The sequence below is a fragment of the Pteronotus mesoamericanus genome, unplaced genomic scaffold (assembly GCF_021234165.1).
Source record: "Pteronotus mesoamericanus isolate MK-2021 breed Mesoamerican mustached bat unplaced genomic scaffold, CSHL_Meso_final contig_639, whole genome shotgun sequence".
Classification (NCBI taxonomy): domain Eukaryota; kingdom Metazoa; phylum Chordata; class Mammalia; order Chiroptera; family Mormoopidae; genus Pteronotus; species Pteronotus mesoamericanus.
In genome coordinates, this window is record NW_026555223.1 from 882,448 (window position 1) to 894,428 (window position 11,981).

The 11,981-nt window shown below is 39.7% G+C and overlaps 1 pseudogene; it reads left to right on the forward strand.

Annotated features, from left to right (window-relative positions):
- Positions 1 to 9,776: 9,776 nt before the first annotated feature.
- LOC129076662 (thioredoxin, mitochondrial-like) lies at positions 9,777 to 10,276 on the forward strand (annotated as a pseudogene).
- Positions 10,277 to 11,981: the final 1,705 nt, after the last annotated feature.

The following is an 11,981-nucleotide window of genomic DNA, read 5'->3' on the forward strand; positions in this document are numbered from 1 at the left end:
ATATTTTTGCCTCTCACTGTCATCCCCCAACGAGGACTCAGTGAGTTTTCCAGAGTTTATATGTGTGATGATGTTATTATTTTGCCTGCTAATGGAACAGGAACAGAGATATTCTTGTGTGTGTGTTTTAATAACAGCTTTATTGAGTTATAATTCACATTTGCCCATACAATTTGCTCACATAAAGCATATGATCCAATGGTTATTAGTACATCTACAGAACTGTGCAACTATCACCACAATCAGTTTTTTAAAAATTTTGTCACCCCCAAAAGAAATCTAGCACCCATTAACAGTTACTCCCTGTCCCCCACCCTTAGCTCCCACAGTGGCTAATCAATGTTCTTCTCTATTCTGGACATTTAGTATAAAATGGAATTATTGACTATGTGGTCTTCATGCCTGACTTCTTTCATTTAGCATCATCTCTTCAAGGTTCATGCACATTGTAGCATCTATTGATACTTTTTAGTGCCAAATACTATTCCATTGTATGGACATAACACGTTACATTTATTTGTTCATCACTTGAGGGACATTTGGGTTGTTTCCACCTTGTGAGCAATTACAAATAATGCTACTTATGAACATTTGTGTACAACTATTTGTATGGATGTATGTTTTTATTTCTTTTGAGTATATATCTCCAAGTGGAATTGCTGGTAATATGATAACTCTATATTTAACCTTTAAGGAACTACCAAGCTGATTTCCAATGTAGCTGCACCATTTTACATCCCCCCTAATGGTGATGAGGGTTCTGATTTCTACACATCCTTGTCAATAATTATTGTTTCTTTTTTATAATAGCCATCCCAGGGTATGTGAAGTGGTATCTCACTCTGGTTTTGATTCAATTTCCCTGATGGCTAATGATTTTTTTAAAGATTTTCTTTATTTATTTTTAGAGAGAGGAGAAGAGAGGGAGAAAGAGGGGAAGATAAACATCGATTGGTTGCCTTTCCCATGCCCCCAACGGGGGACCTGGCCTGCAGCCCAGGCATGTGCCCTGACTAGGAATTGCATTGGCAACCTTTTGGTTTGCAGGACGATGCCCAACCTATAGAGCCACACCAGTCAGGGCAGAGCATTTTTTTTGTTTGTTTTTGTTGACACCATTACAGATGTCCCCATGCTCCACTGTGTTTTGCCCCCCCTCCAGCCAGCCCCTTCCCCACCCTTGGCCTTCACCACATTGCTGTCTGTGTCCATGGGGTATGCATATATGTTCTTTTTAAAGATTTCATTTTATGTATTTTTAGGGAGAGGGCAAGGGAGGGAGAAAGAGAGGGAGAAAAACATCAACATGTGTTTGCCTCCTGGGCATCACCTACTGGAGACCTGGCCCGCAACCCAGGCATGTGCCCTGATTGAGAATTGAACCGGTGACCCTTTGGTTCACAGGTTAGGCACTCAGTCGACTGAACCACACCAGCCAGGGCAACATATATGTTTTTTGACTAATCTCTTCCAGTCCTCCCACCCCCCTCCCCTTAGATTTGTTAGTCTCTCCATGTATCCACGCCTCTCGTTTTGTTTTTCCAGTTTATTTTGTTCATTAGATACCACATGTGAGTGAGATTATATGGTATTTTTCTTCCTCTGACTGGCTTATTTCATTTAGTATAATATTTTCCAAGTACATTCGTGCTGTCATAAGGGTAAGAATTCCTTCTTTTTTCAGCTGTATAGTATTCCATTGTGTAAATGTATCACATCTTTTTTATCCAGTCACTTACTGATGGACACTTGGGCTGTTTCCAGGTCTTGTCTATTGTAAATAATGCTGTTATGAACATAGGGGTGCATGTATTCTTTCTAATTGGTGTTTCAGCATTGGGATCTAATTGGGATCTAGTTTCTAACTGGGATCACTGGGTGAAATGGCAGTTCCACTTTTAGTTTTTTGAGAAAACTCCATACTGCTTTTCACAGTGACTGTGCCAGTCTGCATTCCCACCAGCAGTGCATGAGGGTTCCTTTTTCTCCACATCTTTGCCAGCACTCGTTTGTTGATTTATTGATGGGAGCCATTCTGACAGGTGTGAGGTGATATCTCATTGTGGTTTTAATTTGCATTTCTCTGATGATTAGTGAAGCTGAGCACATTTTCATATGTCCATCGGTCATTTATATGTCCTCTTTGGAGAAGTGTCTATTCAGGACTTTTGTCCATTTTTTAATTGATTTTGAGTATTCTCATGTTTAAACATTCCCGTTTAAATGGGATTTAATTTATAACAGTAAATATTGACAGGATTCACATAAATAAAAGCTCATTGGAGTCCTTGACTTTTAAAAAAGTAAAGATAGCCAAATTCCAAAAAGTTTGGGAACCATGGGATCAGGGTTGGGGCAGGATTTACAGATCTTTTGGCATTGGACAGTGGTGTAGTAGTCAGATACAGCTTCAGTAATTCGGTTAATGATCTATCCACAAACTCAGTGACTTCAGCAAAAAGCCTCATGATCACTGGACTGAAGTCAGCTATAGTGGGACTGATCTAGAGTGGACTTCACTTGGTGGCTCTGTGTCAGACCCCAGGTTGGCAAGGCTTCCTTTCAGATTCGTTCTGTGTGTGTTCATTCTGGGCCCCAGGCTGAAGGGGACATGCTTTTCTCAAAAAATCATGGACACACATTTCTCAAGGGCATTCAGCAGAGTGAGTCAAGCCACTGCACCCACACATTTAAACTTTTGTGTGCCACAGTGTTTGCTAACGTTCCATTGGCCAAAGCCAGTCATAGGGCCAAGTCTACCATCAATGGAGAGGGAGGGGAGGCAAGTTAAGCCCCACCCACTGCAGAAAGGGGATGAATCCTACTCCAAATCTCAGAGGTAAAGGTGCTAAGATCCAGTGCATGCAAGGCTAGGTCCCTTTCCCCCAGAGAGCTGACTTGTATCTCTGGCAAGTGTGTCACCTGCGCAGGACACCTTGCTGCACCTGGCCCCTGTCCCTGGTTACCACATTCCTATACTGGGCTGGATGAACCTGGAAGGTGATCTACTGTCAAAGTTAGGGAATGGCAGGCCCACATTCTATTTTCAAAAACTACACTTACTTGCCCTGTTTCTAAATTGGTGGTTTTGCAGAAAATCCACATTTCTATCTTATCTTTAAAAATTCTAAAATCTGAAAACACTGGGCCCACCTTTCCCATGGTGACAACTGATTGAGCTGAATAATGATCACCAGACTGACCTTTTCAGTTCACCCAGTTCCCGCCCCTATTGCCCTATACCTTCCTTTCTTCATTCATTTATCTTTTCTTGCTGCCATCTTTAGGCTTAAGATTTTTTATCTCGTTTTTAAAAGTTGTGGTAAAATACACATTACCACAGACCTGGAAACAGCCCAAGTGTCCATCAGTAAGTGAGTGGATAAAAAAGATGTGATACATTTACACAATGGAATACTATACAGCTGAAAAAAGAAGGAATTCTTACCTTTATGACAGCACGAATTTATGAGTTACCAATTTAACCATTATAGAGTGTAAAACACAGTGACATTCATTTCATTTACGATGTTGTGCCACCATCACCATGTAACCAAACACAGGTCCAGCTGCCTGCTGCTGCAGAAACCAATACTCGAGAAGTAGGTGCTGATATACAGGAAAGTGGTTTATTTGCAGATGCTGGCCATCTGGAAGACAGGGAACTCGTGTCTCAAAGCCCATCTCCACCTTTTGAAGGAGGCAGAATCTTTTATAAGTAGGGAGAGGGCAACAAAATAAAGAGATCAAGGGAGGGGGTTGAAAAGTTCATGTGCAGACGCACACAGTCCATTCTGATACGGCAAGTGCTGGTCCAGTGTGCATCATCTTGGTTTAGTTGTCCTGGCTTCACATCCTTCTGGCTCCATGATTTCAGGTCAGCAAATCTGGAGCTGGGATGCCTGAAGGTCAGGGTCTGTATCTTTTGAACTTAGTTCCTAAGATTCTTATACAAGCATGCTGTTCATCTACAAAGCCACATATTAGTCAGTCAGCACTTACAGAAACAATGTCAAAAGAATGGTGGGGTAGGTTATAATTTCCCACTGTAGCCATTTTCCACTGTTACAAACCCTCACTGTCAATTTTTCTTCCATTTCTATGGAAATGAGAAAACTTTAGCCAAAGAATTTAAGAAAACTAGAAAAATTCAGGATCTAGTCTAGTTCATGGGTGAAAAATAAAATTTTATGGATAATTAACTGAACTAGAGCTTAATTTCCATAATTGTTTATAATAGATTTTATTGAAATAATTTTTCTCCTAAAATCACCTTCATTTTTATCAAAGTGCCAAATCCAGACCAATTTATTTACTGAATTAAGTCGTTTCAATTTGCCTGATTATTTGCATGAATATAACAGGAGTAGCTATTAATCATATAGGCTTTCTTAAATCTACTTTGCTGGAATTTTACAAGGAATTTTTCGATTGAGCCTTAATTAGCCCCTCAGGACGGGGAAGCCAAACCACACAGTTGCCATTGGGCTTTGCCTACAGTACCTATAGGTTTGGATAAACTCCTCAAGTTCTTGAGGTCTCCAAAATGTCTTGATGTTCTTTCCTTGCCATCTCTGTGGAAAGCAACCTTCACTTCTTACCTGGAAAGGCTGCCATGAACCATGTAAATAAGCAAGTTACCAGGCCATTTCTCGAAAGGGCATTCCCTGGCTTTCAAATTCAATCTTTATTCCTTAAAGTTTTTTGCTGACACCCAGAGCCTAGGCATGTCTCTTTCAGACATGACATTCCTGTAAAGCCACGGTTAATAAATCTACAATTGGAAACTGGAAGAAATCAGATTTCTATTGGATTCATGCAAATAAATATATTGCCATGAAAATAATAATACTCATTAAGAGCTTCCAAGTTCTGGAGGAATCAAGTAGAAGGAAAAATACAAGTGCTTCAATATTGCTACAACTGACCAAATTGCTCTATGGAAACAAACAAGTTTTTTTTTTTATCAGCAATATTTTTTAACAATTTCACAAGAATAATAATTCAGTCCCCCCTAACCAATTCTTGTTTATCCCAATTATCTGCCAGCATCTCTATGAATTTCATCATTCCTTAAGTCCCACAAATCTTCACTAAATTCAAAAGTATTATCTGTAAATTTATTCTCAGAAATTCATATTTTGGAATAAGTTAGAGTCCTTTCCATGGATCTTTCTGAAGATGTAACATATTTGCAAATGCATCGGAGTAAAACAACAGCCGTCTATAAATGAGAAAAAACTTTTAAATGACATGGTTATAGATCTTATTACAATATGACTTACAAATAAATTTCCTTTCTTTGGTAACAACATTTTAAGATAACAATTAGAATTACAAATGAAAGTATATCAGACAGATAAATCAATTAATTTGTTACTCAATTGTACCTGGGGTTTCTGTTGGGAAATAACGATTGGTTTTGGAAAATTAAAGGGAGCTTTTGGATTTTTCACTTGTCATTAAAATTATCACTTTGCTTTACCATCTACTCATGTACCTTTATTTTCCTTAATTCTTTTTTCCCATTTCCATTTTCCTTCTTGGGTTTCCTATGTCAAATGTTTTTTCTTCCTGTAATATGTGTATTTCTTTTCTTTATCCTTTCTAATCTTTTTTTCAGTTCCTCAATTCATTCTCTTTTTGTTTCTTTTCTCTACACAATCCTTCTTCAACTTGTACAGATCTGCTTTGACTTACATGAACCCTCTACAACTTACAAAGACCCTGTGCAACTTTCCTAGTCCCTTTTAGTTTGTTCCTCCTTCAAAATATATTGCCATAACTTACACCGCTTATTACCAAAACCTATTCTTTCCCTATTTAATTAGAATTTTTTATTTTTAATGAAGATTAAAAGTAATTAGCATTCTTTAGACTGACAGATTTATGAATAAACTTCATAACTTTCAGAAACAGTTTTCCCCTTCCACTTGCAAATATTTTTACATTTTTAAGAGACATAACAGAGATAAGTTGAACTTTTTTGTAAACCTAGGCAAAACCAATATATTTTATGTTAATAACTTTAGGGGTTATCAACCAAATTTAAATTACTCATTTGGATTCTTGGTAATTACTGCATTCCTTTAGTGTGCTCAACAGTGAGCTGTTTCATTATCTAATGCCCTTGACAACTTTAAGGTGACTAGAGAAGAGGAGGGAGGAGATATCAGGCTTGACATGGCTTGTTCCCAGGACTGAAGCAGCTCCCAGTCCTCCAGAAAGAGGAATCAGAGTGCTTAAAAAGCTCCTTTTCTCATTTTTTTCTTTTCTTCATGAGTTTTACTGTCTGAGAGGGGTGTGAGATCTTTTCTCCTCTTTACTTCATCAATTTAAATCCTTTCTGGGTAGAATACTTATGATATAACAACACAAAAGCTTGCACATTAGATATTTTATTCCATTTACAAGTCTGAGCTGTTATTTTCGGAATGAAGATGGTGGACGAGTGAGTGAAAGTCACACTGACTTCCTCCCAGGACCAACCTAAAATTACAACTAAATTGTGGAGAAATCACCTGGAATGAAGAACTGAACAATACCGAAGGAAGAGCCTTATATCCTCAGAAAGAGAAGAATCAGCTTTAGCACAACTTAACTGGTAAGGAGTGCGGTAGAGACTCGAGAAGGTGGGTGGGGGCATCCACAGATGGCAGCACCAGAAGGATATTGAAGCAGCCAGCCAGATGCCCCTGAGAAGAGTGGGGTCTAAACCATAAGCAGGGATCTCCAGCCGACAAGCACCAGAGCTCAAAAAGTACACGCAGAACAGCCAGCTGCAAAAAGCATCAGGGTTGCTCTCTGCCAGAGACAGGCAGCTGGAGACACAAAGAGCCATTTAAAGGGCCAACTCATAAACCTTTATTTGCAGCCACTTACACTGGTCTCTGGCAAAGGTGGAGGCAGAGTGGGCTGGGGATGCCTGAGGAGAGACGGGGGAAGGAGGCTTTGGGGAGAAAACTGAGAGAGTAGTTGGCAGGACCCTGGTACTGATTCATTCTCCATGCAGCAGCAGCCATATTGCTCAGGCAGATACCACTTCCCTGAGTAGCAATACCATGAGAGGACCCAATAACCCTGCCCCCAGGAGGGACTCTGCCCCACCCTGTGGTGTCTCTAAGCCGGCCTGCTGAGTGCAGAGTGACTAGATTAACATCTGAAGGAGGCAGCCACATACAGTAGATTCCTGGAAGTCTCAAACAGACTGCCTAAGGTCAGACGGAGTCAACATATGACATCATCAGAGGCAGATCCAGAAAGAAAAAGAACGGTGGTCTCCTACCTTAGAAGTTCACACCACAAAGTCAGGAAATCAAGACAGATCAACTTAAGAAGCGGAAGCAAAAGAGAAGAGCCTCACAAAGAATGGGAAGACAAAGAAATATGCCCCACTGAAAGGGAAAGGAGCAATCCCCAGAAAGAAAACTAAATGAAATAGAGTCAAGTAAACTGTCAGATACTGAGTTCCAAACAATGGTTCTAAGGAAGCTCAATGAGCTCAGTGAGCTCAGAGAAAATTACAAAAAAACTACAGGGAAACTATGAGGAACTAACTGCAAACTATATCAGCATGAAAAGGACATAGAAACTATCAATAAGAGACAAGAGGAAATGAAGAATACAATTTCTGAATTGAAGAACACAGTGGAAGGAATCAAAAGCAGGCTAGATGAATCTGAGGACAGAATCAGCGAGCTGGAAGACAAGGTAGAAGAAAGCTCCCAGAAAGAGCAAGAAAATGAAAAAAGACTCAAAAAGAATGAAGGGGCATGTAGGGAAATGCAGGACAACCTGAAACGTAATAATATCCATATAATAGGGATAGCAGAAGGAGAAGAGGATGAGGAAGGGATAGAGAACCTGATTGAAAAAGTCATGATGGAAAACTTCCCCAATTGGAGGAGAGAAAAAGTCACACAAGTCCAGGAAGCACTGAGGGTCCCATTCAAGAAGAACCCAATGAGGCCCACTCCAAGACACACCGTGATTAAAATGGCAAATATCAAAGACAAACAGAGAATCCTAAAGCAAGCAAGGGAGAAAGAGGTAGTAACATATAAGGGAGCCCCAATATGGCTAGCATGTGACTTCTCAACAGAAACACTGCAAGCCAGAAGGGAGTGGTGAGAAATATTCCAAGTCATGAAAAGCAAAGGCCTGCAACCAAGACTGCTCTACCCAGCAAGGCTCTCAATTAAAATAGAAGGTGAAATAAGGAGTTTCCCAGACAAAAGAAGGCTAAAAGAATACACCTCCACCAAACCAGCACGGCAAAATATGCTAAAGAGACTGTTTTAAGATGCAGAAAAAGTTTCTATGAATACCCAGTTCCTTTCAGAGTTGCCAATACTTGATATTACCAATATATTTAATACTCATTAATCTGATTGTGACAATGATGTTATTTTAATTGTTCCTTTACTATTTGTTGAAACTAAACCTGTTTTAGTATATTTCTTACCTATTTCTATTATTTTGTTTTAAAAAAGCTTTAAATGACTTTGGTATTCTTTATTCATTTATTGATTAAAGGTTTATAGAACTTCCCCCCTGCCCCCCAAAATAAAAAACCATGTTTTTTTATTAAACATGTTTTAGATGTGTTGCAAATACTTTTCTATTCTATTCCTGGTCCTTTAACTTTTTTTATATGTATATTACTATATAGTCTAATGTTTAATATAGTCATATTGTCAATATTTATAGCTTCTGGGTTTGAATATTTTACTTCAGATCATGAAAAATATTAGTTCTTTTTTCTTCTAAAACTCCTTAGATTCTACATATTGATTTTTAATTCACCTGAATATTTCTTGTATAATGTGTGAAATAGGGCTCTATATTTGTTTTATTTCAAGTAATAGTAGTCTATGCACAGTATTTGTTGAATAAGCCTTATTTTACCCATTCATTTGAAATATCAACTTAATCATATATTATATTGTTAGATAGATATATACATTTGTCTCTAGAATGCTCATTATATTCCATTGGTCTACTTGATTATTCCGGTGCTGGTGTCATGTTGGTCTAATTGCTGAGACTTTATAATGGTTTTAAGTTTTTTTAATATTTTGTAATTAACTTTGACATTAAAAAAATAAAATCAATCTGCATTTAAGAAAGAAAGAGAGAGAGAGATGGAACTGCTACCTTTTGTGACAACATGGATGAAACTGGGAAATATTAAGCTAAGCAAAATAAGCCAGTTGATGAAAGACAAATACCGTATGATCTCACCTATTTAACAAAATAAACCACAGGCACGGAAACATGGAGCAGACTGAAAGTGACCAGAGGGGATGGGGAAAGAGGACAATGGTGGAAAGAAGGGGAAGGGACTAGACAGAGAACATGTATGAATGACCCATGGACATGGACAACAGGGTGGGAATTGACTGTGGGAGTAGGGGGTGGGGTGGGATGGGAGTAAGGGGGTAAAGGAGTAAAAACTGAGACAAATGTAATAGAATAAACATGATTTATAAATTAAAAAAAGTCAGATAATTATAAGTGTTGGTGAGGATATACAGAAAATGGAACCCCTGTACACTGCTGATAGGAATGTAAAGTGGTACAATTACTTAGGACAATAGTCTGGCATTTCCTCAAATGATTTAACAGTGTTCTTCTATCACTCAGTGATTCCAATTCTGGGTATATACCCAAGGGAAATGTAAACATCTGGTCATACAAAAACTTGTAAATGGAGGAGAGGCTTTGATGGGCAGGAAGGGCTGGTCTGTACAACCCTCCACTCACACTGCAGGAAAATGGCTCAGCAACTTCTCCTGAGGTTCCTGGCCTCTGTAATCTCCAGGAACCCTTCTTGGGGTAGGTGGTCACCCCTCACCTCCAGGGCCCTGCAGACCCGTCCCCCACAACCAGAGTGTAGTCCTGGTTGCCTGACAGTAACACCCAGTCCAGCCTGGTCAATATACACTATCAGAATCTCTACAATGACATTTAACATCCCTAGTGGACCTGACTTTCAAGACTGAGTGAGACACCACTGGTTGTGGATTTCCATGCAGTTGTGTGGCCCACGCAGGATCCTGGGGCCAATGTTAGAGTAGAAAAGATGGTGACCAAACAGCATGGAAAGATGGCGATGGTCAAGTTGGATATTGATGATCACACAGACCTCCCTATGATGTATGCAGTGTCCACCCTTCCTACTGTATTGACCATCAACAATGGGGATGTGGTGGATAAGTTAGTGGACAATAAGGACTAGCTGGAGGCCTTCTTGAAGATGCTGATTGGCTGGTAAGCAGGGAAGAGTCCTGATTTCCCTTGCCCTTGTGGACCCAGGAGAGACTCTAATAGAACTAATAGTTCTTCTGTGCTGGCCCTTCCCACCGCTTCCCTTTGGTCTGGCCCCTGTGGTTCCATGCTCTACAGATCAGGCCTCCCAACCTGGGAGCTTTGAGAACTTTCAATTCAGCTGACTTCTCAGGGTGGCCATCACAGGAATGGCAATGCTGCTGATCTGGGGACAGCTGTCTTCCCACTTTTGTCTGCTTTCTCTAGGGTTGTTACAGTCCTCCAAAAGTGCTCGGGGAGAGCCTAGGGGCCAGCCTGCACTGTGACTGTAACACTGTTACTGTTACGAGCAGTAACAGCTTGGTCTTCATGTCCCTGGTCCCTTCTGATCTGAATCTTGGTGCCTGGCTTATTTGCTACTTTCATTCCCCTTGCCTCCGCTGCTGTTTTTTAAAAAGAAAAAGTTGGTGGGGGTGTAGGGGGCAGGGAGGAAAGAAAAGAAACCCAAACAAGTGATTCTGTCAGTTTTTGTAGGTATGTAATAAAGAACTTTATGTGATACTTTCTACTTCCTATTGTGAAGAACAGACCCTGGTCTCTGTACTAAAATTACCTTATAGCTGCCCCCTCCCCACAGCTGAAGCACCATCTCCCTTCTTCCCTCTTAGGCACAAAAGCAGAAAACACCCATTGGGCTATGGAGGAGGACCTGCAGACCCTTGACTCGAGAGGGCTTGAGACCCTGCCTTCCGTCACCATTAGCTCGCTCTTTGGTTCTCTGAGCAAGAGACTTAGCTGTGAACAAACCAGACCAATAAAATGAGTTTGCACTGTAAAAAATAAATAAAACTTGTAAGTGGATCTTTATAATAGCATTGGTCATCATAGCCAAAATCTGGGAATTATTTACTTATTTTATTTATTGTAAATGTTAGCAACTATCTATTTTTTATTGTATTCTTCAAAATGGGGGAACAATTTAAATGTCTATCAAGAGATGGATAAAAAAAATGCTATCAAGAGATGGCATTGTGGGATAAAGTTATCTCCCTAAAATTTATATATTGAAGTCCTAACCCCCTGGTAACTCAGAATGTATCTATATTTGGAGATAGGCTCCCTAAAGAGGTAGTTAAGATTTAATGAGGTCTTGAAAGTGGGCCCTAATTCAATATGACTAGTGTCCTAATAGGAAGAGGAGATTAGGACACAGACATGCACATATGGAAGGAAGACCATGTGAAGACAAAGGAAGAAGATGGCTATCTTCAAGCTAATGTTGACCATAAACAAAATGTCAGCTGGATATTTCTCCAACAAAAAGGATTTACTTGAGGGAAAAAGAGAATTTCAATCCAGAATATGCATCCACGGTGAGCCATGTGTAAATCAGCAAGCACAAAGAAGAAAAGTTAGAAGGCAGTTATAACCAGAGTTCTCAATCAACATAGGCATGAGAGCACCCCACCAGCCTTCCAGATTCCAATCTTGTTTGAGGTCTTCTTTATTAATATTTTCTATACAAAGGTGAGAGGCCTCAGGAGAAACAACCCTGCTGCCACATTCACTTTGGATATTTAGCTTCCACAACTGTGAGCAAATACATTTCTGTTGCCTATTTTTGTTTTTTGGGTTTTTTTGGAGAATATGGAATTTATTAGATAGAGGACACAAAATAAAACCCACGCATAACACCCTTTTTTCCTACAGGC